This window comes from Pseudopipra pipra, chromosome 1 (assembly GCF_036250125.1).
Source record: "Pseudopipra pipra isolate bDixPip1 chromosome 1, bDixPip1.hap1, whole genome shotgun sequence".
NCBI classification, from domain to species: Eukaryota; Metazoa; Chordata; class Aves; order Passeriformes; family Pipridae; genus Pseudopipra; species Pseudopipra pipra.
In genome coordinates, this window is record NC_087549.1 from 40675098 (window position 1) to 40701574 (window position 26477).

A 26477-nucleotide genomic window follows, 5' to 3' on the forward strand; every position below is an offset into this window, starting at 1 on the left:
TTTTCAGTTTTAACTTGCTCATACAGTAGGCTGGAATAGAATGAGTAGAATTTTGGTGTGGGTTTTTTTGAGCTAAATATCTCTCTCAGGATAGCTAAGTCTTTGCATGTAGCTTAATAGGAATAAAAGACAGAGAGCAGTTCCTTTGCTGATTCTCTCACTTTCTCAAAAATAATTTCTTTTGTCTTGCAAACAGAAATGCTAAGCTAACATTAGCAGAGATGTAGAAAAATGCACTAGTGGTCAATTTTGGACTTAATGAACCAATGGAAAAAGTTAAGTTTTTAAAGTCAGTTAGTATCTTATTAATGAAGATCCCTGATATTATCATGACAGACATATAAATTCTTAAATAGAATAGGAATTCAAATCAATCTGGTTTGATTGTATCACAACACTTAATCAAGTAAGTACTGACATAAAGTAGACCAGCATCAGATAACATATATACTTCTGGAGCATCCCTGTACATTTCCCTGTGTTTTGAAGACAAAATATTAACAAAAAGAAAAGTTTCAAGAGTCAACTGAAAGATGACATCAGAGATTAGATTCTTAAACTGAATAGCTCATTATTTCTTCTGCATTTTTCACTTGATCAGTTTGCACAGGGTTAACAAGAGTGGTTTAGTACACTGGAGTTCTTTTGGGGGTAAATTTGCCTTATACTTTCAGACTGTACCCAAATGGTGACATATTCAAATGACAGTCCTTTGCTCTTTGATTTGCCCCTGTAAGTAGCAAACTGCTTTCCAGTATCACTAATTCTTAACTGCAGTGCTTTATCCTCCTGTCCTCTGCACCAGGCTCTATCACATATTCACAAAATCACTTTATCCCTTTCTTTTGTCGCTTCTTTGAAGCACATTGATATGGTCATCTCCAGCACCTTGAAACAGGAGTTCATAAATCAACTTATTTTAAGGAATATTTGCCTGTGCTCCTACAGACCATTGCAACATGGTAAATTCCATAGCTAATCAAAGGCACACCTCAGTGTGAAAATCAATGCACAAGTTCAATCCTTCCTCCACACGAGTCTCATCACAAAAGTGCGGTACACCAACACAGCTTTAGCCAAAGTTCTGAGCCCAGCTCAGAAGAGTTGCCAATGGCAACTCTTGTGGTAGAGTTGCCAATATTCATTCTTCCTGTAGTTCCACATATCCAGCACATTCTCCAAAACAGATGATTAGTATTAGCAAATTGTTACTGAAATTGATGAGATTGTAAGGCCAGCTTCCAAGCTAAGAATGCTACATGATATAGACTCTATGTAACAGTCCAGTTTAGCACCTCTAGTAAATTTGAGGATTATTACATTTCTGCTTGTCAGATGAGCCATACCAACTAACCGAGAGTGCAGGCCTCACCAAAATGACTAGGTACCATTTGTCAACTTCAGTCCAGGAGGACTATAGAAAACTTCCAAGTTGATGACTTTCTCTCTTCTTTTCCCATGGGCTATATGCGTATGCATCATTTACCATGTCTTGGACAATGCACAAGAAGATGCATCTTGGTCTTGAAGCTGCTGTTGTCAATTTCAGTATCTAGTGGGAGTGCAAAAGCTGAAATTTTGGGGTATTTTTTTGTTTTATTTGCAAAGCGAGTTTTCTAGTGCTGCTTCATAGCAAAATTCACGTCCCTGAAGTACTCAATGCTAGACTATGTTTGTCTAATCTCCTGATTTTTAGCCAGCCAAAATGAGGTATGTTTATAACTACTAATATTCAGGAGTATACCTCATAATACACTTCTTCCTTCAGGTATAACTACTTCAAACAAAAAGACCAGTCTTTTTGGGCATGTTGTTAAAATACGATCATTCCCCCAGAGGAATGCTTTGAAGTCAAGTGTTTATGCTTAGTTAGATTTACAAATGTCTAACACAAATATATCAGTTCCCAAGATGTATATTATGCTTCAACAAAATGATTAGTTATGAAATTGTGCATTAATAAAAACAGTTGGTTCTCTTTGTAGCTCAACTCCCTTTGCCCTGACTCTATATACAATAATGTCAAATAGCTCTCTGCAGTACTTTTGAATGACTATAGCTACACTATAACCATAATATGTGAATTTATATTATGCATGAAAGGTCATGACCTATGAGGAAGTCAGTTTCTTTTCACACATGTACTCCTTAAGAGCTGGAACTTATGGAAGGGAGGCAAAAAGAAAAAAAAAAAAAAACAACAAAAAAACAGGCACTGCAAGAAGTGTGATCTAAAACCTTGATCCTGTAAAAAAAGGCACATATATAACAGGATATTTGGTGAATAATGGAAAACATGCACAAAAGATTCCCAATAGATCAGGGAAAATATGCATTTCAGTATCAAATAGAGGCCTGGACCTTGTAACCCAAATGAAAAAGAAAATTATATCATACCTCTATGAGATTATCCATGTCAGACAGCAGAATTTATTAGTAACTAATTAATTACTGGTGTAAGAGATGAAAAGTTTTACATTTTCATCTCTTATTCAAAATACTGTAATATCAGAACACCATCAACTTGTAAGGAAATAGCAGATATAGACTGGACAGTAATTTAAAGATTCTGGTGTGATTCAAGCAGCATGATTTTAAGAGAAGTATTACTCCTCTTGATCTGGGATGTCAACTAAAAATTTTGTACCATGGATATTTCCAGTTTAGAAAAGGAGGTGATCATTGAATAAATGCGAAGTGATAGTGTTGTTTATTTATTAACAATAAATTAAAAACTATTCTTGACTTCATCAAGCAGTGAATGAATAAAAAAAAGGAGATAAAATTCCTATTCACAGATGGAGAAATTAAATTTAGTCAGTTTATCAGGGTCAGGTCCCCAAGGGTTGCTCTTATTGCCTGATGCTTCCTAACAGTATGCTTCCCTTTTTGTCATTCACAAGCCTTTGTGAAATAGCTGTGGGAAACCCTGGATCAAAATGGCACTTTCATTTACCTTTATTTCAGCAGTGACATGAGCCTGCACTTGGAACAGGGCCTAGTACTATTTTAAAAATAATTTGAATTCTTTTTTATAATTGTTTTATATTTACAGGGCAGCAGTCACATTCTAATGCGTAATTACCAGTAACCCTTTATCCTACTTACAACAGCTTCCTTCCCACTTTAAATAGCTACAAGTTTTACAGACCTTATTGAATTAAATGCATGCTTTCATGTCATCCAGTACTGTTGATGCCCCACCCCTGGAAACATTCAAGGTCAGGTTGGACAGGGCTCTGAGCGATCTGATCTAGTTGAAGGTGTCTCTACTCATTGTAGAGGGGCTGGATGAGATGATCTTTAGAGGACTAGTCCAACCCAAACCATTCTGTGATTCTTCACAAATCAGGAGGAAACTTTGCCAGAAGAAAACCGGAGATGAGAAGAGCCATGATAGACTTCACCAAGGACAGGGTTTAGGGGGAATTTAGTGTGGAGTAGTATCTCCTTTCCCCTGCCAATTTCTCTGCCCCTGTAGGGCTCAGGACTTTCATATTTTTCTTGCTCAAACCGTCTACAAGCCCTCTCATCTCCTCTAACTGTGGTCTTCTGTGGCAGGCACGGACCCACCAGACTGCATGCAAGCTGCAAATTGTTTATTAATGGTCAAGCACACGTTTTTATACTCCTCGATTACATAAGAGGTTACATAATTATTAGCACGTGTTATTTCCCAAACGATCATTCTCGAATCCTTCCAGTGGGCATGTGCAGACGAGCACTGTCTTCGGGGGGCCTGCTGAAGAGACTACATTTCCCATCTTTCCTTGGGATAATCTTCCTGTAAGGTGTTAACCCTTTCCCACAATCTGCCTTTTTCACTACTGCCCAGTTTTTACTGTTCTTGCTCAACAGGCCCCACAAACTCTTCCAGATTGCAGCTGCAGAGCTAGGGAGGCAAAAGACTTGCACTGGGCCTGTCCTTGCAGAGAAAGAAACACAATAAGGTTCGTATTATCTGACTAGTCAGATCCTGCTCTTCCTTTGTCTTCACGCTGCGTAGGCAGGAGTTAGACTGCAGAACCACCCCGAGTATCACTCTTGGTACCACCTGGAGAAGTAAATGCCCTGCCTACCCAGACAGCCACCTACTTCACCCATGCCTGCATCTGATCCTGTTGCTAATTGTTTTCATGAACTCTGCAGTGCTCTGCCCTACTATGACTATGAATTCACAATATCAAAGTAAGGTAAACTTTGTTCATTTGTTTTCTATGATATAAAGATTTTATTTTAGTTGATACTAGTGTCTTTTGTACAGTAATCTTACCAGCACAATGCATTTTATTCTCTAAAATACAAATATATTTTGTAAACTATCAGGGTAGGAATACATACACTTACAGCTAAGGAAGAGTTCTTTTCCAATTATATAAAAATACCTGCCTTCTTGACATTTGAATCTCTAGGTCACAGAGTTTTTGTTTCAAGCAATAACTTCTCTGGCACTTGCATTAATGTTTTAACCAAAACCAATAAAGTCAGGAAATAAATAAATGAAGGAAGGAAGCAATCATATTTTTACAGGCAAACATGCATAGGTGCCAACTCCACAAAAATTAACTAGCAGATTTTGGGTCTCCCTGTGACTGGAAATGTGCCAGATCGTTTGGCAGATAATGTGTAGTAGCAACACATCCTGCTAAGGAAGAGGTGAGTGATATTCATCAGCCAAAGAACAGAAAATTCAGATTGTAGGTAGTATAAAATCTTACAAGAAAAAACATTTTTACAATCATTTAGTTTTCAAAAGCTCACATTTAAATGCATACATGGATAATACATGAATGAATGAATAGCTATTCTACCATAGTTGAAAATTTCTTTCACTTTTTATCCTTAGATAAGCAAATATGGCAGTTTTAAAATTATGTTTCAGATAAACTTTGAATGTTCTTCCATTTGAAACTTTATGAAAAGTAGCACAGAGCAGTTACTGAATTAAAATGTTATCTATATAATACAGCTGCTGAATTCAACCGTAGTTATTCTTTTAGGAAAGGTGCGCATATATGTGGTATAACATTATTCATGATCACATTTTGTCAAAGATTCCCCAAAAAATTATCATTACAATAAATACTAGGAAGCAGTATAATAATTATTTTTAGTAATAAACAAACATGGGTAATGTATTCTTTTGGAAAAACCCTGCAGATACTCTAATTATTTACTATTACTCAACACTTTGCCATCTTGTTTCAATTTTATCCTTAGCTGTCATTCATCATTATTCCAGAAAACATTTTCTTTCCTCTAATGAAAATTCTTTAACCTAATTCTTTACTCTTTACTTTTTTGGTTACAGCAATTTCTCTTCTGAAACACAGAAGTAATGTTCATTTCTTAAATTTCTGGTTAAAATTCAAATTACGTTTTCGAATTTTTCATTATTTTTTACTATAATTGAACATCATGGAACTGAGAAATGACTTCCCAAGAGATTCACAGGAGACTGAAAACAGGTGAGTTCTGCAGTTCCACAGGTCTTCCTTCTTGTCCTTCTTCAGGACAGATGCAATGTCTGCATTTTTCAATCATACGCCAGAAATCTCTATTGCCCTTTCAGCAGAAAGTGTTTTTAATCATTCATGAGCACCAGGACATGTGACTGCGAGGTTTTCTCTGTCTGCTGAAAAAAGGCTTCATCTGGCTGGTCTTCTTGACCAGATACGTAGCAGACACCTGACATCCGCACTGGTCTGTCCTGTATTCCTTGCCCACAACCTCTCAACTTCTCTGCCACTTGACACAACAGAAAGCTCCATGCATTGAAGCCACCTCTCTACAAAGAGTGCAACCCTTCCTCCATGCCCACCCACCTATCTTTCTGAAAGAGCCCACATTCCTCCTTTAACTCCAATTATGAGTTAAACCCCCATGTCTGCATAATCTCAGCGAGGTAAAACTTCTGTAGCCATCCACAGACCCGTGATTCCTCCTGGTCATTCCCCAGGATATATGCATTGATATTCAGACATCTGAAACAACCCCTAAAGCCATTCTACTTTTACACTTGCTTTGCATGGCTTAGGCTTTTATCTTTGCAGATTTTCTACAAAAATGCTGTCAATCCCTTCACTTTCCCTGCACAGCCTGCTCATCTCTCCCTGCAGCTCCTCCGGCTGGTGACCAGAATGCAATTCCATTGGAAAGGCAAATCTGTGGAGAGGACTCAAGCCTTCCCTTCAGCACCAGAGCTAGGCAGCAATCATCCTAGCAGGACTCAGCCGTGCTGACTGATGTAATAGCAGCTACATCTCTCTCTACTGTTCCCCATAAGTCTGAATCTCCCATCAAGGGTTCAGAACCTGGATTTGAAGCTAATGGAAACCTCCACATGGAGCCAGAGCAGATCTCTGTAGATATTTTATTATTACTTTACATAAACCGTTACTGATCACCCTAATCTATGAAGAAGTTAGAAACTTTTTTAGGTTCAGTACAAAGTCTTCTGTCTGCCTTTTAAACATTACTTTTAATTTTATGTCTGGGGGAAATATAACCCTTGACCCATAAATCCGTTCTTATACTTTTTTGAACTCGGCCTAAAATTTCTTACAAAACCACTGTTAATGTCATTATCCATTAAAACCACAGCAAATAAACCCAAACTTATATGATTATTTTACAAGGTAACATTATAGTCATTAATCTTCAATAAGAATATGGTAGGACTTCAAACAACATAAGCGCTTAGTGCTGGTCAGTGCAGTGCGTGGACTGAGGTTTCCTTTTTTATCAATTAGAAAGGTAAGATTTATTAAAAATTCTAAGTTTTTCCTTTTGGCAAAGTTAAAATATCCCAATAAGTCAATGTTATGATGTTTGTTGCTGAGTCTGATGAGAAAAGAATGAGTTATCATGAAATAGTAACATCACTAATAAATGAATGAACTGTAAGAGAGTCAGTGAGGCCTAATCTTATCCTCTTTCAGTTTTCTATTCTTTCCAGAATCATCACAGACAATAACTTTGAGATACCCAAGAGTTACAGTGTAGTTAGTATGTATTCTTTTAAGTCTTACATGTATTTTCTTGATAAAGCTCCTGATATTAAAAAAATAAAGCAAAATTTTTTGCCCATGCAAATATTCATTCAGGATTCTGATATCATAACTCATATTTGAACCCTATCAAATAAGAATTAAGGTCTTCATAGCTTCTGCTTGCTTATTTGGTGTTCCTTCCTAGAAGTGAGCACTCAGTAAAATGATTTACTGCACTAGGAGGACTCATGTGCAATTAGTAGTGCCCTGTATTTTCAATCAAATCACCCAGGTTACAACCACAAGGGGCACAGCCTATGGCTATGGAAATATCCCTCATAAAACATTTGATCTAGTGTTGCCAAGTTATCCTGGCTATTCTGTCATTTCTTTGGGAAGTCTCATACATGGAAGGTAGGTCAGAATTCATGCTGCTTTCATTTAATTTCCTTGCAAGAGACTGTCTTGCAAAACTGAGGAGAACAGGACTTTGTTAAAGTTTTTAAACATGGCTCTTCTTTGTATTAACACACAAGCAAAGACAATTATTGACAAACAGGGTTATTTGCTGTTCATTCTTCTCTTAAGAGGTTCACCCCTCATTTTGGAAAGTGATGTATAATCAGCTAGTCACCATGAAGCTGAGAAGTGAAAAAAAGAGGTGATCTTCAAGCAGCTATAAATCATTAAGAGTAATTAAAAACTGTGCTTATTCACAAACCCCATAATATATCTGCAAGAAACTAAGCTACATTCCTGAAACATTGCATTTAAAACAAACAAACTAAAAATCTCACACATCTTCACGTGTAACTGCTTCTGTGGAACATAAAATTGAATAAAGCATATAGTAGGTTTCACACTTGTTCTTTAGTTCCTCTTCAACCTCAGCATGCTAGGTAGAACTGTGTATTGTTGTTTTCTTTGGATGCTTAGGAACAGTAGGTCAAACTAACTCCGTAAGCTATTCCAAGAGTTTATAGTACTCAACCAGAGAAAGCCAGAAGTGAGACCAAATCTTACATCCTCCTTTCAGAAAGCATTTGGCTGGCACCTCAGCTAGCTAAACAACTCTGAACTCCTACAGTTTAACATCTCTTTTGAGCCAGGTTCCAAATGACCTTCCCTTTCTCCAATCACCAGAGTGAAGATTAACAAAAAAAGTCCATTGAATCACAGCTCGTCCTTGTGAACACCTCCCTAAATTAATTCCAACAATGATTAGGCTTCCAAGACATAAAGGCTGGATGTGTAGAGCAAAGCTGTGCTTCCATCTTAAAGAGAACCATGAAATAAATATCTGTAACTCTATGAGTATGATAAAATCATGCAGCAAAACCAATTTCAGTGGACAGTATGCTCTAAATAAACCACTGGAGTGGTGAGATACAGCCTTTTAGATGATCTTGTAGTGAATTAATTTGGTAAAACTTTTTGTACTTTGGAAAATGATGACCAAAGACGTTCTTCAAAATGCATATAAGAATTAAAAGAATACATATCCAAGAGTTAAGTTTATTATAGGGACATCAGCTCTTTATACGATGAGCTAAGAAAGTAAAAAAAAAAGGCTACACAAAAAATGTAACATATATTATTTATTTTAAGTGAATGCTAATATTCTGTAGCACTTAAAAATAGTTTTAGACTCCTTTGAAGAATAACTATGGTGCATCAGTTTGTCTGCAATCTGATTAAGTATTGCTAGATGTGTATGAAACTTACTCTTTCAGTATATAAAGAATAGCACAGATGTTTAGGATTCCTGATTTTCTGAGGAAAGGAAGTTTGTGATCTGGAATGAACTGGGATATCTGCTGTTTTACTTTTGAACTATAATTTTTTCACTTTAATTCCAGTTCAGTCACTGCAGAATTTATCTTTAGTGCCTGACTCATTATCTTATGTCAGTTTTTCACTTCATCTTCTTGTATTCAGTTCATAATCTAAGACAGCCAAACAAAGGTCTCTTGTGCTTCCAATAAATTCTGCACATTGAAGATAAAGATTTCCTGTGAGGCAACAGCTGTAAATAGTGCAAAAGGTACTAGAAATTTAGAGATATCACCAGGAAAGAAAATAACCTTTATAGATATAGACTACTAAATTTTCCACTGATCAATAAAAATTATAAATTATAATACAGCAGCACTTTGGATTGTCTGCAATAATAAAGGTATCATCTGCTGCAAAGTTTTCATTCAAACAAGACTTACTGTTCAGTTAGTGACATTAAGGCGTTATCTCTTTTGACATCTCCATCTGTCACTGTGTTCTTGAGTAACCTCTTTTTGCTCTCTAGGTTTTTGAAACTATATAACAGCAACTTGGACCTATTTTAAACCTTAGTAGAGGCACAGAGTATAAAAATCTTCTTTGATTTTTATTCCTGGTTATCTTTTTTTTCCTTCATTATCTCCTATCACTGCTCAGTATTTTTTAATTTCCAAGCAGAGGACCAATCAAATCTGATGTGTCTTGTTTCCTTAATTTAATCTCTTTATTTTCAGATGAGAATTACTTCTCCTGCTTTCTGAAAGCACTTTTTGCTAAACTTCTTGTTACTCAGCACTTTCAATTCTAATTCTTTCAGTTATGAAATCTTTTCCCATCCTTTTATGGAGCTCCCGCCACCACTAGCTCATCACTATTCCTTTTTTCACTCTGAAAAAAGAGTTCCTTTTTTCACTCTGACCTCCTTTAATAGACCAGTCTTCATCAGTACTTAACAGTCATTTTCTCCTATAGTTAATCAACAAATCTGCTGCTCTTAACTCCCTCTTCATTATAAGTCATCTGGCCAAAGCCGTTACAAATTCACCTCTCATAACTACCTTCTGTCCTTGTTTCTCTTAACTTTGTGGAAAACTCAAATTAGGTGATCTTGCTTTGTCTATTCTTAAATGCACTGCCAAATTCCAAGCCTAAATCCCTATTTATCCTCAATATGCTTTGCTCTTTCATGAAGTAGAGGCAGGACACGAAGAAAATTTGAAAAATGTATGTGTTTTTCTCTTTGCAGAAGACCTAAGCATCTTTTAAGAGAAAACTGATAAAATGTTAAGTAATTTTCCTCTTCCCTATGTCTTGCCTTCCCTCTCCTCATCACTGATGCTAATCTGGTATCCTCCTAATCCAATCTCATGCCTCACTGATTTTAGCCTTCCACCTGATCTCTCTCATGACCATTATCTCTACTATCCCTTTCTCAGCCTTTCTCTCTCTTCTTTGCCCCAAAATAAAAGCATTTTTAACCTCTTGTTATATATATGTTATATATATATGTTTATATAATAACAAACTGTCCCAGTTCAGGTGCAGCTACCAGTTTCTCTTTCTTTTATAAGCTTATAAAAAAAATCTTATGTGGAATACAACTGGCATGCAAATGGTTCAGACCCTCTTCAGTCTCCTGACTCCACTGAATCTTAACCAGTGCCTTGATTCTGACTAACCACAGACTTCAGAGACCTTCGTTAGAACCACTTGAGTTTTTACCCTGTTGAACTCACCCTTGAAATATTGTCCTCCCTTTACTTCTCTTTTCTTTTCTTTTTTCGTTTAGTTCATCTATCCACTGTCTCAACCACCAAAAATAGATAAGTATAGTAATTAAGAAGGCAAGGAGACCTGATAAATCATTTTGATCTAGCAAATAACCATGCGAAAGGTGCCTTTATGTACATAAGATGACTAGTCCTAGGAATGAACAGGTAAAGTAAGTGGTTTTGACCTAGAATTTGGGATTATACCATTTCTTCTTCTGACATCACGATAAGGTGTGACTTAAACTTTACAGTAGTAGTAAAGTTTGGCTTGGCTCACCTACTGGTATTTCTGTCATAAGTGGTTGGAGTTCACGGCCCATCAGACTGAGGTGGTTGAAAAGGTGAAAAGTAAGTATGGTAAAAAAACATGAAGAAAATTTCCATTTGGTGTGCCAACATTCTCCATCTGTCTTTGACTCTGCAACATTAATGGGCAAGAAAAAGGAAATTACCTCTTCTTGAATGGTGAGGTGTATAAAATTATCTTTTTATTTTCTTTTCCCTTACAAGCTTTAAAAATGTGTTATAATGGGGCAACTGTTTCTACATGATCTAGAGATGATGCAAGTAGTTAAGGAGGCTTGTTAATATCTTGTAACTTCTTTATACTACATAGAATTATGGGATAAATGGTCTGATTTATTTTTTTTCTTTACAATGTTCACAGACTATCTAGTCAAGAATTCAAGTCAAAGAGGTTTGATTTTTTTGGAAAATGTGTCAGTGACACCCATATTTGATGGCTTGTGCATGGCACAGATACGAGTTGTTGGTGATGGGTTGTTGTTGAATTTTCTACTGTAGCATCTGCTTTTCACAGCTTGAATATCTTACTTGCCTGTTAGGCTGGGATGAGGATCTCATGCTCAAGCAGTCCTGTTTTGTGTATGAGCTCATTGCGTGGTATTAAACACCAACCTGGTACTGTTGATTGCAGTCATACAAATGGTACAAGTACAGTTATTTTTGTTCTTAGTTTTGCTTTTCTCACTCTCAACAGTTCCTAAAGTTTTCATTTTGTGAAGGGAATCTATACACAGTGATAGTCATAAATATATATATATCTAAAAATCTTATTCTCAATTAATATAATGTATTACTAAGCAGTTTTGTGTTTGTGATGCATGTTTTTCTGAGAAAACCTTGTGTTAATTAATATGTGTCATCATTGGGTGAGGTGCTCAAATGAGATACAGCATGGCTTCCTAAAAACATCTTAAATTCTGGAACCAACTAATTAAAACATTTACTTTCAAGTTGTGCAGCCATGTTTTTCATAATTGAACATTTTAGATAATGAGATTGACTTTCAAAGAAGTTTTCACTTCAAAACAATTCTACTTTGTGGTTTGTTTGGTGGGTTTGCTTTTTGATGCTGCAAGAAGCAGTCAGACCTTAGTTAACATTTTTTTGTTTCAAGAGGGACCACATTGCTAAAGCCTTGTTCATTACATATTTTAAGTATGCTAGAAACTTGAGAAACCAGTACTACGTATACTTAAATGCCTGTATTGGTGAGTGTTGTGTCTTTTGGTTGACACTGATCAACAGTTTTACAGGTCTGGTGGCCACGCAGTCTTCTAGCATCTGAGGACCACAGGGCTTCTTTCTTGAAGTCTTTTTGATACAGTTCAATCAAATATAAATATCTTAGCTTGAGTTTCATTACATATAGTTTCCACTTCATGTTATGTGTGAGATCCTATTCTCTTCAGTTCTTCTCTCTACTTGCTTTTCTAGTGATCTTGCTTTTATCCTTATTATGGCTTACTTTGTATTGTATTTAACAGTCCAGACACAAAATCATCAATTCTCCTATGTCAGAGGAACTTGTAGCAGAAGAACCAGAATCACAGAGTGGTTGAGGTGTGGGCAGAACTTCTGGAGACAAACCCATCTATTCAAAAGTCAGCTAGAGAAGGTATCCCAAGACTGAGTCCAGTTTGATTTTGAATGTCTCCAAAGATGGAGAATTTACAGGCTCCTTGGACAACCTGTTCCTGTGTTTGACCATTTTCACAATAAAAATTTTTTTCTTACCTTTAAATGACATTTGCTGCCTATAAATTTGTACCTGCTGTTTCTTGTCCTTTCACCACATACTGATAATAACCTTGTCAGTTGTACCTTCAGCTCCATCTTCTTTACCCTTCCCATCAGGTACAATTCCACCTTAGCCTTCCATTCTCCAGGATAAACAAGGATAATTCCAATTCTCTCAGTCTTTTCTTGTTATAACAGGTGCTGTAATCCCTTCATTATCCTAATTTTCCTTCACTGGCCGTGCTCCAGTATGTCCATTTCTTTCTTGTCCTGGGGAGTTCAGGACTGGACACAAAACTGCAGGTATATATCCATTTAAAGAGGACAGTAATAATTTCTGGTAATGCTCTGGAAGAGTTGACACCACTCTCCCTAATGCAGACCAAGATGTTATGGCCTTATATTATTCAAGAACACACTGTTGTCTCATGCTCAAGTTCTTGTCCACCAGAACATGTAGGTCGTTTTCTGAAAAGATGCTTTATTTCTGGTAGGCCCCAAGTCTAACTGGTGTATGGGGTGTAGTCCTCCCCATGTGCAGTTCCATTTGTTGAACTTCTAGATATACCTGTCAGCCCATTTCTCCAGCTGGTTGAGATCCCTCTGAATAACAGCACATCTAACTGGTTTATCAACCACTTCTCCCAGTTTTGTATCATCTGCAAACTTGCTGAGGATGAACTCTGTCCTATCACCCCTGTCATTAACGGAGATGTCAAATTGTGGTTTGGATCCCATTTCGACCCCTGTGGAACACTACTGTTGGTTTGTCTCCAGCTGAATTTTGGGCTGTTTATCACAACCCTTTGAGCCTGGAAGTTTTCAGTCCACCTCGCTGTCTGCTTATCTAGTCTGTACTTCCTTAATTTGTTTGTCTGTGAGGATGCCGTGAGAAATAGTGTTGAAAGGCTTACTAAAATTGAAATAAGCAACTAACTCTGCTTTCTCCTCACTTACAAAGCCAGTAATCTTATTTTAGAAAGCAGAAAGTGTTTTGGGACAACTGGCTGTGGGAGTGAAATAGCAGATTAAAAATTGTCAGTTATATGGTTTTTAGTGTTCTTTTCGAAAATATGTGTCAAGAAGACAAGATATTTGTGAATGGTAAGAATTATTGGCTGAATTCAACAAAAGAATGCAAATTATTCTATTTTTAAACTGGCTTTAAGTCTCCATACTGAGCTCTGGTTTTATATTCTTAGAAGCTCTTGCTGTTCGCTGTTGAAAAATTACCTACTGACTACTTTTAGTCTTTTCCACCAGAGCATGCTAGAATGTTTCTCTCCAAGCCTTTATAAATAGGGAAGGAGGAGAAAAATATAATCTTGGGTTATTTTCTTTTTTTCTCCTATGTGGCCTCTGATGCAGTAGCACAACATTTACAAAGAGATTCTACTGCTTACCCATACCTTTGGTTTCCTGTGCTTTAATTTACTCTCTGAGAAAAGCACTTTTAGAATGTTTTCCTCCTGTGCTTGTCCACAAAGAGATATTATAATGCTTCTAGAGAGCGTATGGTTCCAAGAGGCAGGAAATGTGAATTCCTTAATGCTCAAAGGGAAAAACTGGATTCCACTGAAGTCACTGGCTGAAAAAGGCATTTTTGAATGTTGTTTGCCAGCTAAAACTAGATCACTTAGAAAAACATTAAAAGGAGAGAGTGATTAAACAAATTGAAAACAACAAAATGTCATATCTGAGAAGATTTGCCCATCTACCATTTATCTATCAACATTAAATATGCACAAGTCAAATGGGAGAGCTAAAGATTTTTACTTATCAACCCTGACTAATGCTAGGAGCACTGCAAATACTTTCCTGCCCATTCCTTCCTACTCTCTTCTTTTTCAGACTAGAGTACAGGGTTGAATCTATCAGAGCATATCAGGTTTTTTGACAGGTGGCTAGCCAGTTTGCAGTTGCTGAGTGTCAGTGTTTTGGCAGCAGTAGTCTGGTCAGGAATGAATGAGACAAAAATATATGTTGATAAAAAGTTGCCCTGCAAGCCATATATGGTATAAGACTGTCTGTTTTCATTAAGAAATCAAACCCGGTTAAAAAACCTGATATCACTAGCTTTCTTCCTTTCTGAATCTGTTCAGAGTTGTGTACTCTCGAAGCATGATAAAAGACCTCATTTTTAGGTATGGTATTTTATTGAATGCCCTTGGAATTGGGTACATAAACTTCTACTTTCAGATCATTATTCTATCCCTTAAAAGCTGCAGGAGGATTCTCTGCATGTGGCAAGAAATCTGTAGGAGCACAGATTGCTTTATTGGTCTGTGATACATATGATACAGAAACAGGATCCAGATACAGTCTTATCTTCCTGTAAAGTTAAAGTTTCCTACTTTTTTAATTTAAAAATATTTTTATATATCTACTGATAGTTTATCAGAGTTCCTTGTTCTAGTGTAAAAGTGTTTAATGGAACCTTTATAGAGAAAAATATCTCAGAATTATATGTGACATATTCACCAGAAAATGCAAAACAACTAGATAAACATTAGGGAGATATATCTGCAAATATGTTTGCAGACTTAACAGTTATTTAAGATTAAGTGTGGGAGAAAAACTTCTTGGAACTTTGAACGGTAAACTTAAAGATATGCAGACCCTTTATTTCTGTCAGCAGAATCACATGTGTAAAATATGAGATTTGCTGTTGATATTGTGCTGCTCTTCTAGAGTGAAGATAATGAAGCTAGTGACCAACATTATGAAATAGTTGAGCAGTCCCACTTAAGTCTAGTCTTAGTAGAAAATGGCTTTCTATAAGTAAAACTTAGTTTTCTGTTTATAGTTGTAGCAAATGGAGAAGCAGGACGGGTCATACAGACATAGGACACATGGGAAGCAAGTAGCACAAGCTACTTTAATATTATTTATGCTACATTAGCATCTTGCAACACCATTTTCCAGCTTATACCTTAGAGTTATACTTGGTGTATATTCGCACTACAAATACTTTACTGAATCACTGGGTTCCCAAAGCAATCTAGGTGTAAGTATAAAACATAAGTCTATGCCTAGATAAGGACTGACGGAAAATTTGAGATGATAATATTTGTCAGTGTAATGGACAGTTGTTTTCACATTTAAATCAGCAGAAGTGAATATTGAGAACAGTAACTTTCAGGGAGATGGTCCCACCATTTGATTAAGTTATTGACATTTGCATATCGAAGAGTAAGAAAGAAGAAAATACAGTCTGTGCCCCCAGAAAATGATAAAGACATTTTTCCAATTTCAGATGCAAAATGTTGAAGTTTTGTAATGATTTGAGTCTGTAGTGAGATCTAGGGTGAAATAATGCAGATACTCTTATACATGTGAAAAAGAGAAGTGTTACTTGTGGCAGGAGCTATAGAACTGCAGAATTTAAGTTGTAAGTGTGATGGAAGGATGGCATTCATGTCTGTCCTAACACAACTACAGCTGTGGTGAAGATGAGTATGCCTGAGCACACACCCTCTACACTGAGGTTGTCAATTCCCAGGACCTCCTCTTCTAACCATCATGTAGGTGAGACAATAGACTGACTTGAGACAAAGTGATTGACTGAATTTATAACCACTTTTGCAAGAAATACTTGAGTAACTTTTACTGGAATGCTCCAAGTGGGAATTTTGTGCAGTCCTGAAGATTCACACAGGCTGCCCCTGATAGACCTTCCTTTATTCTTAAATGTGTTGAATTACACTCTGGCAGCCCCAGCAACACCCTCAGGTGATTCCTCCTCATCGAACTAGACTCGTAAATAGTCAGTAGAACTGTTCCTGCAGATGTAGAGATGGTCATGCAGGACAGTCTTCCATACATAGGTAAGGAAGTTAAAAGATTTCTCATACATAGATTAAGATAAGCAGTAGGGACAGATCATAAAGTCATGGAGGACCATGGGTCAGCTGGTTTTAATAATTGAGCAGAACAGCAGTTTGGAGAGTCTAATCCAGTCCAATCTAGTCAGCTGAGAAGACTCTTGCAACAGAAGTTTTTCCAAAAACAATCATTTACTATTTAGCCATCTCTGGTGGTGATTCTTAAAGAATCAACGTGATTATACAAAATAATATAATGATCATTAAAACATCCTGTGCTGTTGTGAAGTATCTTCCAAAAGAGTAATAATTTGGTAATCTAGTTTTTAATCAAATGAGCAAATCCTCCAGTATTTACAGGCAGATATGGGTCCCAAAATCATACAAAATGAATCAGTAAGTACCTACACATTACTGATTAGGCTGCTAAAGCACTTCTTTTTAGACAGTGTCTAAAGCTTCCTTAACATTTGCCACCTTTAAGGACCTTACAATTAGAGATATCTAATGGATAGCATAACTGAAGAGACACCTTCTCTCATCTGTAATTTAGTTACTTCCCTGAACCTTACTTCTAAAAAGAGCTGAACTTCCAGATAGTAGCTGCTATTCCAGTATCCTGCTGATGATATTAGAAGTTATCTTTATTGGCTTTCCTAAAGAACCATATTCCAGTCTTTGAGAAAGCACCACGAGTCGTTCAGGGTTCAAATTAGCAGTAATGTTCAGTGAAATACCTTTGTTTTTATTTATGTGACAGATTTATTCTACTTGCACATTATCTTTTTCATCATGTCTTCCTCCTCTTTAATATAAGTGGCTCTTCAACAACTTAACGATCTCCAATCCTTTGAACAAGTAAAAGATATGAAACAGTTTGCTCTCTGAGCAGTAAGAAATACTTGCAGATCTGTCACTTTTCTCAAGTTGGAAAACTGATCTTCTACTTAATTTGCTTCATAGTTACACTATCAAATGCCCTTTAGTCATAATACTATGTCCTCTTTGTAGACAATCCACTGTAGAATTAATTCTAGTATATATTTCTTAAACTCCTGATCTGTCAGCAATCTTCAGTAGTCAGCCTGACTAACTGCAAAAGAACTGAAACAGCTCCGTGTGTGCTGTGTGTATATCCTTGGAGACAAAACTATCTCTGGGAAATCTTGACGTGCAAACCGTATGTTCAAAACTTTTATATGTACCTTTCTACAGAAATAATAATTAAAAAGATAATTAGAGAAAGCTAACCAGTATTTGTGGAAATGTTTTAAAGATTCAGCTGCCACACAGACCCATCTAACCCTTCATACTGTCGCCCAAACTGTCCAGTTTTTGATTCACAAATGATTTGGGCTGGCTATAGAACTACATTCTTCTTGATTTTCAGGGATGAAGTATATTTCTTATTACATAGGTACAGCTGCTATTTGAAGTCTGTCAGTGAGGTTCCTGAAAAGAACATGGTGAGCTATATCTTTGCTCATCTGCTTTAGCTCAATCATATGTGAATCATTTTGCATCCACATTGCTAGTCATACACTAATTAAGAGATTCATGTTATACCTCTGTTTAAAGTTATATCCCTGTCTCATTGATCCAAGTCTCTGAATTTCTGCACTCCCTAAGGGCAGTCCATTGATGTGAATACATTGATAAGAATACATATTATATATTAATTTACAAAATAATTGAGAGTGTACCCTATACCAAGGCAGCCATCCAGCCTTGTCGGAATCAACTCTAGTCATGGCATTGATGATGTAGGTATTAAAATAAATTCTCTAAGCTGTCACACTACAATCTTTTGTGTCTTAGAAATAAAATAAAAATTATTTTATAAATATCAAATCTAGAAGTCCTTAGATGAACTGATTAGTGGAAGCATTCATTAGATGAATAATTGAGTTTTAATAAGCTACAGATCAAATGTGATGCATGAAGGAAACCTGTAGACTTTTGGAATGCGTTTACACCTCCAGCTTCCAAAACTGTATCTGATTTTTTACCTGGATGCAGATGTGCTGTGATAAATATGTCAGTACCAACCCAGAACAATCAGAACAAAGTAATTTTAAATTGCAATGAAAGTAGAAGTACAGATTTTGATGATAGCATTTAAATGTAATATTTAAAGGTAAAAAGATAAGCTTTTACTGAGGGGTTGTAACTGTCTTTGTGCAGCTTGTGTGCTATGATCTTTTAAAGGTCACAGTTCACATTATGTTGTGCTGAGGCTAAATGCAAATAAATTCATTTAACTACTCACATAATAGGTCCTTTAGTCAGTTTCCATATATGCTAAACTTCCAAGGAACCAACTTTTAATCTAGCCCTAACTCTGTCTATACATTTTATATACACATTTGACTCAGAAAACTTACTTTTATTCAGGTTTGTGATGCTAAATTTTATATAGTATACCTCTGTACGAATTTGCCCAACTAGGATTTTTCAAATCTGGAAAAACAACACTTACAACTACTTCAGCCTGACAATGAAGGCCACCCTCAGAGGAGGATTTAAACAGTTGGCCGGATCCGCAGTTGGAATTAACAGCAGTACTGCTCCTCTCAGAGGAAAAGAATTGTAGTCTTTGGAAAACAGGGATTCTATTTTCACCTGATATATGTTCAAACCAAACTCACTAGCTGTATCTGAACTTAAGTAAGTTACTCCACAGTCTTGATTCCTAATTTGGTAGGAACTCAAGTGCAGTATAGACTGAGATGTGCACCTTTGGATTTCATTCTGATGTGCACTCAAGATGCAATTCAATTGTCAGTCTAGGCTTTAGACTCTAACAAGTTCTCCTTAGTCCCTCGCTTAAACATTGCATAAACTTTTAGGGGAAATGCTTTGCAGTGCTTCCCAATCACCACTGGAGTACCTAAGCACCAGAACAAAAGATAAAGCTGTACACTGCACTGAAATTTCTGTCAAATGTAGTATTTGTGTTTCTCGTATATTAGGTTGATGTGCTTCCTGTTTCTTTTCCTGAAATGCTTGTCTGTAACAGAAACAGCATTATAGATATCAAAATGTTTAAACATGCATCGAACTTTTTATTTAGACAAAACATTACTGTTTCTAAAGATTCTTTCACCATTTCTGCCGCGGATTTTGAGTGTCTTGATGGTTTTGGGATGTTTTAGGATTTCCTACATATGAAACCATATGAGGTAATGAGAGCACAGGTTGCAAAGGCAGAAGTCACTTCCTCAGCAGACTCCAGTGTGCTTCTAACTCTGCAGTCTGCAGAGCTGCAAAGGTATGTGGGAAACTTCAGACTACATGCGTCCGGTGGCAGAGCAGTAGAACAGTCCCTCCTGTCCTGTATGTTTCCAAGCAAGTAAGAGGCATTCCCAGAGTAAGGAGAACAGAGGTAATCTCTCTCCACAGACTGTACATAGGGTAGAATACTTTGTAGCTGTACCTGAAAAGAGTTTTTAGTTTAAATGCTTGATGTCTGCTTTAGCTGCGCATGCCAACAGCATATCTCAAAGCAACCCCTGCTTCTCATAAGTAGATTTCCCATCTTTAACCTAGCTTGTGGAAGTTCAGCTGTATTTCAGACACGTTTATGGAGCAGATTTTCTCACGTATTGAATGTAGCCTTACTTGGGACAACTGGATGGGACGATGCTACTTACACTTCCAGTATTTACCACAAATGACTAATCCTAACTCTAGCTTCTGTAATTGTTATCAAAATGAATTCCAAACATGAAACTTATTCCTTCTGCAGACAATCAGCTGTAATGAGTACTAGTGTATAGGACTGTTTGGCATCTCCATATGCCATTAATTTCCATAACTTTTATCCTAACATCCGTGTTCCATATTTTAACATCTTTCAGGTGCTAGTCTCTTTCCAAGAATAATATCCGTATTAAGTAAAAGAAATTTGTTGTCAGCACTTAGGTTGGATGCTAAAATTTTTTTTCTGACCTGACAGGATGAAAATGTTTGAATTGATTAATAGTTCTGAATTGTACATTGCACATTTTTGTTCAAAATATGTATCTTTTAACTTTTAGATGATATTTTAATGTTAATAAAAGACATGTAATATTTATTTAGTGTCTATATAGGACTGTAGCGAATCTTTAGAATTCTATTAGATACCCTTTTTTCCCTTTCAACTGAAATTAATATAAATGTTTTCTGGTGAAAAGAGAGGAAATGGTCATGTAAGACACATCACCTAATGTTTTCATATGTGTTGCAAATGTGGATTTTTCTGTTGTATATGTATGCATTATCTATCCCAGCTACTTATAGAGGACAGAAGTCAGTTAAGTTTAATGTTCTCTTGAATAAACTGTAAAACTGACTTTTGTTTAAATAAACACTTCGTAGGCTATTTATGATTTATACACACAGGTTCTGACAGGGAGTGGATGGAATTAGACTTACAGCATCTTTTTTCTTTCTAAAGGAGGTCCCTTTATGTCTATAGTTGCTTTGTTTATAAGATAAGCTATATGGATATTTTCTGCAGTTTTATTATGTAGTATTGCAGAATAAAGGCTGTCCTTTAGCTTTAAAGAGCTCCACTTCTAAGTGTATACTAAAGAACTCTGCTGTGTCAGTAGCTATATACCATATATTTATGTGAATAAGACATAAAATATACTACAAATGGAGAAATCTCTTCATATTTAAGACTAGCAAGCATTAAAAAGACCTCTCCAGACTATACAGAGCCTCTCCAACTTTTCTGAGCAGTTAAAACTGTTTCTAATTTTTTAACCAAATTTTTAATGCAACTATGAGAATGTTCTCTCTAAAATAAATTGTATCATATTTAATCCTTCTTGACTGATTGTCGTTTGCCTTAATGTTATGAATTTTTGCAGTACTGTTTTTAGTATTCTGAATCAGTCCAAAACTTCAATTTACTCTTGAAAATACTTTTGAACCTTCTCCAAACCAGGAATCCTGTTATTTAGCTAGCTCTAGTTGGAGATCTGTCCTTAATATCAAACTATAATTCCTTTGTTGCAAATTTTGTAAATTATTGCTTGCACTGTCCTTGATGAACATAGACAACAGCTGATCATTGTCCTCTATAGAAAGGGCATTATACATATTTGAAGACTGTGATCATGTCCCAGTTCAGTCTTTACTCTTCTAGACTAAACAAGCTCCATTATTTCAACCTTTCCTCATAGGTCATTTTCTGCACCTCTTATAACTTTTATTACTCTGGACTCTATCCAGTTTGTTTACATCTTTTGTAATGACTCAGGCTGGGTCTGCGTCTGCTAACAGTAAGTACCACATTCTTCCTAAAGTATTTAATACTTGGTTTTAAAACAAACAATTAAGACTAAATGGTTTGATCATCAAGTGACTCAGGTGTAAAACATGTTTGTGTGAGACCTATCTCTTCCTTACGAGGCCTAAAATAAAGCTTTCACAATTTTGTTAATCAAGAAACAAAAAAAGGTATGGTTTGTAACATATGGGAGTGATTAAAACTAATTTGGGAAAAATCCTGAGTTTCCTTCTGTCATTTATGACTTCTTCTGTCAAACAGGAGATGTCTACATGATTTTACTTCTTTTCTCTTTTTTTTTTTCCATGAAAAATGATTATTATGGTACTACTGATCTACTTTAATGCTTAGACTCTGCATTTTAAAGGGAGACAGAAACAGTCATTGTCCAATTGCTATAGCAATTGCTTTCATTGTAGTTCTAGAATGTTATGTTTTTTTTAAAAAAAATAGAAATAAAATTCTATTATAAATATTTTAAAACAATTGTCAATTGGAAATTTAGAGCAAAACTGTAGACTTCACAGTCATGAAAAGTTAAACATTGCCTTTGCCCTGATAAGCAAATGAAATAATACAACATGATATGGCATTTGATATCTGTTCAGAAGAATGAAATAATGAATTAAGGAAAATTGTGTCTAGAAAACAAGTCTAATGAGGAATGTCTGAGGGAACTGGAGTTGTTTAACCTGGAGAAAAGGAGTCTGAAGGAACTTATTGCTCTCTAAACTATCTAATAGAAAGTTGAAATGAGGTGGGGAGTCAATCTCTTCTCCCAGGTAACAAGCGACAGGACAAGAGGAAATGGCCTCAAGTTGTACCAGGGAGATTTAGATTGGATATTAGGAAAAATCTATTTATGGAAAAGGTTGTCAGGCATTGGAACAGGTTGCCCAGGGAAGTGGTTGATTCACTGTCCCTGTCAGTATTTAAAAGGTATGCAGATGCAGCTCTTGGGGACATGGTTTAGTGGTAGAGTTGGCAGTGCTGGGTTAACAGTTAGACTTGATACTCAAGAATATACAATTTGGGTTTTTTCTCTGAAATCAGAAAGTGTCCTTCAACTTAAGTGCTATGTTGTGCAGATTAATTTTGTTCTTCTTTCGTGGAATTCAGTTTTAGATGGAGGGATGTTTTTCCCTTGGTGTTATCCTTTTAGTTTATGGTTTCTTACAGAAACTGTAAGATCATATTTTTTAATGCCTGGCACTTAAAGCTTTTCTACATTAAGCCTGTCTCCATCAGTAAACTAACTGTGCAGAACTCCAAAGAATTCCAAGATTTCAGCTTACCAGAAGTGAACATACTCTATACAGATATGTAGTAGATAACACCTGGGTACTGCAAAGTACAACTGCTTGTGAACAAGAAGCTACTTTGGTTTAGTTGTGCTGCTGCAATGTTGTGTGCTGTTCCATCCTGGTGATTGGAACAGCTAACTGTCAAAAATGTATTTGCCTGCTTTCCTTTCTGGTGACTGCTTAGTAAGAGCTCCGGGTAACAGCTGTTGACAGATAGCGAATTTTTATCTAGGAAATACACGTTGGATTGAGAAATAGTTATTAGTCAGTCATCTCTCTTTCCCTCCCCACATTCCCTACATCCTAACTTCTCCTCTTCTCTGTATTCATATCCCACTGTTGCTTTCCCAAATAATTCAGCTACAGACTGCATACTGCTCATCTACTAATATCCAATATACACCCCTTTCAAATTTCTTTTGAAATCTATTTCTGAAATGGCAATATAGGTTCAGATCCACATAGTGTACAGAAGACATATAGCAGACCACTAGGAATAACAACAGAATTACAACAGAAATTATGTGATGTTCTTTACAACTTGCAGCCAGCAGAGTGGCTTAATCAAGTTCAATGGTCAGTGCAAACTGCATCCAGGAGCTGGGGAGAGGGACAGAAGGGATAACTGACTAGCAAAAAAATAAGAATCATAGGAAAACAAGGAAGGGAAGAAAACTGGAGATTGAACTGCATTTTGTTATATTTTTTAAAATAATTCTGTTCACTACTTAGTTAATATTTTTGGCTTTTATCATGTAACTAATGCCTAAGTCATTACCATTGCTTTTTATATGGCAAGTGTTCAGCCTTCAGCTGCCTACTAGTAGTAAATACGTATAAGCAATGGGACATGATTTTTTTGACTTTCTTCCTTAAGCAATCACTTGAGAATTAGAATACATGGCAGGGGCAGGTGATCAAAGGGATTTTATAACATTCTAGTTTTGCAAATATTTGAGAAAGACTAGTTTTACCCCACTTCTTTGAAGTTCAGCTTTTGACCCTGTGAGGCTGGTAGATTCCACTGAAGGCTGGATTTAGTGTTTTACGTCATCATTTGTAGCTCTCTTTATGTTCATACTTGTTTGTGCCAGGCTTAATATGCAGTGTGGGTCAAATTCAACTGAGTACAATTACTTTGGTAGCATGTTCTTGAAAAGAAAACCTTTTTTGGTTTTTTTTCTTTAATAATTGTACCTAGCTTTGATAATGTACTTTATTAGTCTGGTGATTTTTTGGTTGTCTTTAGTCTACGTGTCTGCAAAAATGGTATAGCACAGACAGACACTTAACAAGTTACACAACATCCTTTTGTCTGTGTCCAGTATAGCGTGGGAATCAGCTCGAGACTGACAGCTGAATTTAGCTTTCTAAAGCCTGATATCTGCCTGGGCTTCTGGTATTGTAAAGATGGAGTCACTATCAATGAGGTCTTAATCTTGGGCTGAATAATATTAATCTAATATTATTCTGTTACTCCCTCAATATTATACTCTTTTTGAAAGATTTTCTATATGCTTCCTGAGACTTTAACTTGAAAGTAATTCTTAAGCTGATAAATCTTTTCTCTAGAAAAAAGAAAATTAAACTGATGAAGAGAGTGCTTTGTAATTTCCCTTCATTTACACTAGGGACACAGAGGTTATACACCCAGCCAAAACTTCCACCTCTCTCAAATCCATAAAATTAGAATAGGAAACTCCTTCTGAGTTCTAGAGAATTTTGGCATTTCCCTGCTCCATCAAAGCTCTAAAGGTAAGTTCAAGTATGAAGGAAAAGTCTAAAGACAGTATTTTTTTCATCCACCTTGATGAAGTATGGTATGTTTCACAATTTCAGTGGCATGTATCCATTAATGAAACTTGGTTTTTACAGCATCACCTAAATAATGATGGTGGTTGCTTTTTGTTGGTTCTGTACTTCTGTAAAGTACAGCTTCCTTTCCCTTTCCTTGTCCACATTCACACTTCACAATCACTTGCTGTTTGGAATGGTGTGTGGCATATTCTTACATATGAAGAGCTATAAGGTGGCCTGAAACAAAAGGAATAGATTTGAACATGCTGTGTGCAAAATGAAAAAGCAACAAAGGAATCTAAGAGCAAAAAAGCATTTTGCTTAAAACTGTTGGCCTCAGTTCCCATGGGGGAAAAAAAAAAGATTATATACATTTCATACAGTTCAAATTTTCTGTCAGCTCCTAACTCTGTGCTGTCTTGTTATTTGAAATAATGCACCAGGTTTTCCTTGAATATGTCAGTCAGGAAAGAATTAAAAGAAGTATATAAGGGGATGTATTCAAATGTAGTCAGGAGCTTAATGATCAGACAGATTTTTTCCATTACTGTTAATCAGGAGGTAGTGATGTGGGCCAGTGATATGACCAGGCAAGCTCACATGCCTTGTACGAAAGCTTTTAGTCACGCTCTAAATCTTAAAATAATCCCGAATGCTCTCCATTTTTAGAAATGAGGAGGAAAAAAACGCTCAACCTTTTCAATATTGTCTGTCCATTCCATTCTTCATTCCTTGGAGGTTTGGAAAAAGAGACCTACCACCTGCCTGCCAGGCAACATGTCAAGGGATCCTTATCCTTTTTTCTGCCTGCCAGAAACTGGGTTAAGAAAAAAAAGTAGGTTGAAGATGGGAATGAGCCAGTCTTGGAAGCCTGCCCCTTGCCAGGAAGGTGCTGAGCGACCAAAGGCATTCCCCTATCCTGAGCCCTGCACATTGCAATCACGGGGCTCAGTGCCTGTATATTAAATAGGTTTTGCCTGTGTACCTCCTTTCTCACAAGCTTATCGTCTGCAATGTTTCTCATCCATAAATAGATGACAGCTGTGTATATGACCCAGTCAGCTTCAAAAGAAATAGGCACTCCATGTACTAGTTTACTTGATGTGAGTAATATTTAAGTTAAGAACAGTGAGTCCTTTCGTAATACTACCAGCAGTCCACAAGATGTCATACTATGACAAAAATGGTAATTTCTGTGTACCTGGAAAGTACTGTAATACTAACCTTCCAGAAATGGCACAGTCCCTTCAGGCAGCCTCAGCTTAAGGTGTTCAGCCAAGCAGAAGGCCACCCTTGAGGAAGAATGTTCTGAGATCTATTGTAATCTCTTGATGAGCTCTGAGTTGCCAATTTGATTTCATCTCTAAATTATTAAAAGAACATGAGAACAAATGCACCCTCAAACTCTAACTCATAGCTCTATACAAGTTGAAGACTCAGTGGAAAGGAAAGGAATTGTACCAGGTTGTCCAAACAGAAGCTTTGTTCTGTTGTCTGTTTTGAGTATACTATACAGTTAGCAAGAATGGATCATAAATGTACAAAACCCAAGAAAGTTTATAGCTACTCCCAAACCTCTCACTTTATGCAATGAGTACTTCTTTGAATACATCTAGAAGTTGCTTACTTTTCTTTTTCTTACTTACTTTGCTGCTGCACAGTTTACTCCTCAGAGCAAAATTAAT

The 26477-nt window shown here is 36.4% G+C and overlaps 1 protein-coding gene across 2 annotated transcripts in view; it reads left to right on the forward strand.

Annotated features, from left to right (window-relative positions):
• The first annotated feature begins 3824 nt into the window (after positions 1 to 3824).
• The window catches only part of ST18 (ST18 C2H2C-type zinc finger transcription factor), a 232405-nt gene continuing 209752 nt past the window's right edge, over positions 3825 to 26477 (forward strand). The window contains exon 1 of one of the 2 annotated variants that reach the window (XM_064653296.1): positions 3825 to 4193. The gene's annotated coding sequence lies outside the window, so the exon portion shown is untranslated. The remainder of the gene's footprint in view (positions 4194 to 26477) is intronic. The other variant, XM_064653305.1, reaches the window with a different exon arrangement.